This window comes from Solanum stenotomum, chromosome 9 (assembly GCF_019186545.1).
Source record: "Solanum stenotomum isolate F172 chromosome 9, ASM1918654v1, whole genome shotgun sequence".
NCBI lineage: Eukaryota > Viridiplantae > Streptophyta > Magnoliopsida > Solanales > Solanaceae > Solanum > Solanum stenotomum.
Genome location: NC_064290.1, coordinates 10,858,069 through 10,863,983, shown reverse-complemented (window position 1 = coordinate 10,863,983; position 5,915 = coordinate 10,858,069).

Sequence of the window (5,915 nt, the reverse complement as noted above, 5' to 3'; positions counted from 1 at the left end):
CGTAGCTACAGCCCCAGAACTAGGGCATTTAGCTACTCATGCTATTAGAAAACAAGAAAATACAATTGTTCATGCAATTTCCGAAAAATAGAAGAGTTAAAGGATTAAAACCTATTACAAACTTGAATTTTTGCTCTTGCACTCTAAATCAAATGTCGAACCCTAATAATGGATCCATAAGGATCTATTTATAATAGTAGGAAAATTTGGGAACAAATCCTACTCAAATTAGGAATCCTATTTAATGTTTAAAATTTGAAAAAGTCAGAAGAAATGGGACATGTCGCGCCTAGCAGCGCGTGTAGAAGTTCCACTTGTGGCGCGGCGCGTCAAGCAGCGCGCCTGAAAATTGGGGCAGAACTTTGGTTGCTGGCACAAGGGGCCTCTCAGCGCGCTTCTTGTATGTCCTCAGTACTTCTGGGGCTGGCGCGTCGCGCCAAGCAGTACGCCCCAGAAGTCTTGCAGAACTTTGTGGGCTATCGCAATGCGCCTCTCAGTATGCCAAGCCCTGGGGTCTTTGCACTTAGTCAATTTCTTGCGCGTCTTTTCTCTTTCTTTCTTTGTTCCAACTCCAATTCCTTCGAGAGTCCCTGAAACAACTAATCATGTGTGTAAGTGCACAATCAGCACAAGTATAACAAAAATCAAGCTAATAGACTCAAGATCATTCCTCAATTCAAGAACTTTATGGGCAATTATTGACAACTTAGGCATATAAATATGCCTAAGATCAATAGTCGTCTAACGACAGATCCAACTCCCCCCCCGCCCCTTTGGGCGTTTTTCCAATAGTAGATTTAGAACTCGAGCATGCATCCTATTTTGACATTTTCGCTCTCAAATTCTTCATGATAAATGAGCCATTTCGTTGTTTATATCTATTTTCACAAAAAATTTCATCATCAAAATCCATATGTATTAGAAAATTGTGGATGAAAAAGATAAAACTATTTTTTCTTAAAACGAGAATTCAAGAACTGAAAAGAAAAAAATTTGATGAAAAAATAGTCTTACCTCTTTAGGAACTTGAAATCGATGAACTGGAAGGAGAATAAATTTAAAATTCAAAAATAGAGTGACGAATACAACTACTGATCCGTGGGAGTGATTCAAGTGTGAAAATAGGAACAAAAATCGTTGGGTTAGAGAGATGTGAGTTATGTATCTAGAAAATGAGAGAAAAATAGGGATTTTTGTAATATTTTGAAATGGTAGGGAATTTTAGAGAATATGGAAAGAAAGATTGTGTAGTTAGGTAATTTTTCCTTATAATTTTCATCACATTATCTAGAGGAATCTGCTTTTTATTATTTCTAGTTGTCACAAACTCAGTAACTTTTGCTTAATAATGTATATTTTATATAAAGAAGTTTATTAAATATGTACAAATAATTAATTTTAAACCTAGTTATTCATACTTGAAAGCATCGATTTTATATGTATTTGTGCATGGATACACTAAATATTTGATACTGGATACACTAATGAAATTGATATTGGATACATGGGATGAAATTGATTTTCGATGCACAGATACATGAAGTTGATAGCTAGTGAATACCCAAATACATGATATTGTAACACTCAAATACATTCTGAAATAGAGATGGACAAGAGAGGGTATGAAGCAGCGAGAGAGGACAGAGGCAAGTGAAAGAGTCAATATATCTCAAATACATATGAATCATATTTGGATACAGTGTATCAGGAACAAATTTCACCTAATTTGACTCGCATGTATCAAAATATACATGTATCTCTTCTGTCAAATACATGTATCTGAATCGAATATTTTTTTAGCAAAAAAAGTAATTTGAAAAACTATTATTTCAGCATGTAATTAGCATCAATAATATTATATTTTGTGTTGTTTCCTGTTATATATAGTTCTAAAGAGCAATTAGCATCATTTACCTCTCTAAATAATATCTTGAAATCCATATGAATTATTAGTAGTACGTACTTTAAACTTCATGGAATCCCACAAAAGAACTTTAATATATGCAGAATCTACTTTCTTAGTCATCATCTTCTTATAGTCCACATATATATTCCCAAGAGTATCAAAGTGGAAACAACTACTTTAATTGTGCTAATTTAAGAAATATAGAAAGTTCAAATATTGTGTTTTAAATTAAAAATGTGTTTAGTTTTTTAAAATTTTGTGATCTTCAAACTTATCAGTAGGATATTGAAATTGAAAAACTTACTAAGTATAGAAAGAGACTCTTTTTGAGAATGACAAAGAAAAACACTTCAATTGAGAGAGTGCAAGTACTTCTTCCGTTTCAAAATACTTGTCACAATTTCTTTTAAGAGTCGAACGATATGAATTTTGATGAACATTTTAAGATATATATTTTCATCATATTGATATGAGATAAATTGCAATTTATACATACTTTTCATATTATTTTTTAATATCTAAATTATGATTTTAAAATATCAAATTATTTAATTTAACTTAAAAAATTAATTAAACTAACTTTCGAAAAGTAAAATGCGACAACTCGAATCCAAAGAAGAAGTATTTATTTTTAGTTTTCATATCATACTCAAGGATCATTCACTACAACAAAAACAACTTTTAGCGGCATTAAATATTGACATTAATAAAGAGTGCTAAAGTCTTTACTGACATTAGTTAAGTGTCATTAGAACCAATGTTGCTAAAGGCTTTAGGGACATATACAAAGAATGTTAATTGCCGCTAAAAATACATATTTAGCGGCAATTAAGAATTAATTGCCGCTATTGATCATTTTTGATGCAGTGATTTTTCTCTGAAATTGTTCAGAAAGTCCTACGAAATTTTCCAGTATTAATTAGTCATGTGGATGCATATAATAATCAATTTTATTTCTTCAAATTGCATCATATTCACTTTCTCACGATAACTCTAAATTGATTACTCCCTCCATTTTAAAAGAAATGATATTGTGACAACATTTGTTAATTCAAATGATTAACAAACAACATTTCATTACCACTTTTAAGGATTGTTTGATAGAGTGTATAACAATAATGTTTATTAGTAATGTATAGATCGATGGGTTATGCTTACATTATTTTACTGTTTGGTTTAGTGTAGTATGTTAAAAATGACATGCATTACATAATTTCTTTAAAGAAAGGTTTGGTTATATAAAAATATTCTCCACATTCTTAATTAATTATGTACAATTTCAAAGAGAATTATATCTTTAACTATGCCTATATATACCTACTTATATAAATAATAATATAAAATTAAGGAGTCATTTGGTAGATGGGTAAGGTTAATGTTATTCTTATATTAATTTTCATATAACTTATACGACGTTTGGTAGGTAGATAGAAAATAATATGACGTTTGTGTTATTTGGGTGACGTTTGTTCGACAATTTTGAAACTCTCATAACTAATATATGTATAAGTTATGAAAGAATATATGTATTATTTTAGGAAAAACTACCTAAATACACATCTTATTTTACCATAATCTCTAAATTTCCTACCATTTAAAAATTTTCAAAAATCCCCTCTCGGATACATCACTCCGCTATCGCTAATACATCTCTATCTCCTCTCTGATACATCCTTCCCCTCTCTAATACATTTCTTCCCTCTCGGATACATCATTCCCCTCTCTAATACATCCTTCCCTCTCGAATACATCATTTCCCTCTCGGATACATCATTTCATTTCCCTCTCTGATACATTCTTCCCCTCTCTAATACATTCCTTCCTTATGTATCCGGATGTCTTATCCCTTCTCTGATACATTCTTCCCCTTTCGAATACATCCGTCCCCTATGTATCCAAAAGTCTAGTGATGTATCCGGAATTCGTGTATTAGATTGTGACATACACATGATAACGTGGAAATTAAAGTTAGAGAAACCAAGACGAAGTCACGTTTACATGTCTTGGTCCATCAACTCCAATAACTATTAATTATGACTCATAATAGAATATTCTCTTTTCCTATCTGTTTTTACTTACTATATTTAGACTATTAATGTAGAGTCACCTCAATATTCCTTGTACGTAATTCCAAACCCAAACTGCCTTTAATTTATCTGCATTTGCATGTCAAGTGGCCTCTATAGACTTTTATCAATGTATGGTTTTTTCTTTGTTAAAGAAAAAAAGAGAGTCAGAATTGATTTAGGAAAGGATAAAAAGAGTCGTGGAAAATGCAACGCAATTGAGCTAGAGAGTATGTCACACATTATTCTTAAATGTCATTTGTTACGTTATTTTATCATAAGTTATGTTTTAGGATCTAAATATACCCCTTTCGTTATATTTTGGATTCAAATATACCCCTCTAATTATGGGTGTATAAGACCGAACCGAAAACCGACCAAACTGCAAACCGAGTCAAACCGAAAAAAAACCCGACTAGTGGTTTGGTTTGACTTGGTTTGGTATTGAAAAAAAAACCTCGACTATATTTGGGTTGGTTTGGTTTCAACTAAAAAAAATCAACCCGAGATCAAACCAACCTGACATTATATATATAATTTTAAAATTTTATTTTATACGTAAAAATATTTACTTTGATATAATTTTGAAATATTTCTTATATTTTTTCATAGTTTTTATCTTTTAATATATTATATTTGAAAGTTAGAATTTTTAGTGGTCCAATAAAGATTTTAGTCCATAGATGTTGGTAATTATAATAAAGTTTAAATCAAAATCAAATTAAAATTAATGCAAAAAGGAAATCAATTCAACACTAATAATGACAATAATATTGAATATTCGTTCTTTAGTTTTACACAGGTTTAGACAATTAAAATACATAATCTAATTTTAATTTCCTTTAATATTTAGTCATGTAACTAATACTTATTAAACTTATTTTAGCATGATTTAGTACCTTTAAATTATGATCATTGTCATTATTACTTATTAATTTGCAATATTTGTTTTACGCGATTTCATTATTATTTTTTTGTTGGATATTTCTGTGTCATTAATCATATCATATTTTGTGTTATTTTCTTAAGAAAACACCTTAGATAGTTGTATTTCGGTAGGACTAAAGAAATATTTGAAATACAAGTAAATTATATGTTTGTATGAATACTTTACCGGAAAAACTCGAAAAAATCCAAAAAACCCGAAAATTTGAAAAAAAAACCCGAGGTTGAAAAACCCTAGTTATATTGGTTTGGTTTGGTTTAGAAATTCAAAAATCCGACACAAATGGTTTGGTTTGATATTTGAAAATCCCGAACCAACCCGGCCATGTACATCCCTACGGCTCTGATTATACTTTAAGACAAATTTACCCTTAATTTTAACGAAAAACATGTGACAAGCTTAAAATCAAATAACGCACCCCGAATTTCAAATACTTAATTCTTTTAGAAACTCATTCCCTCCGCTTTGAATCTTTTCTTTGCATCTTCTTCTTAAAAGAAGTTAATAATTTGTCATATGCGAAAACTTGAGATGGTTTTTCTTTCTTTCGAAGTGAGGTTTTTTTCTTTAAAATGTATTTTTTTTAATCATGCTTAACCTCTTCTAAAAGTGTCAATATTAATGAAAGAAAATACACTATTGAGATATTGTCACGACCCAAATTGAGTCATGAGTGGCACCCACACTTCACCTCTTAAGTGGGCGGACCAAGGAATCTAAAACCCAACATATACCAATAATTTAACTACGACTAACAACAATAACGCGGAAGCTCCAAAACTTATTAAAGTAACCAATCAAATAAACCTCTAAAGTCTATTACATATTATCCCCAAAATCTGAAAGTCATCACATCAAGGACATCTGTTATTAACGTATCAAGTCTAAAAGTATTAGAGAACCCAAAATAAGTAAATACGATGGTCCATGTCCGAAATTCAAGGACATCACGCCATAACTGAGAGAATCCAGCACGAGCTAGAAGGAATAGCTCACC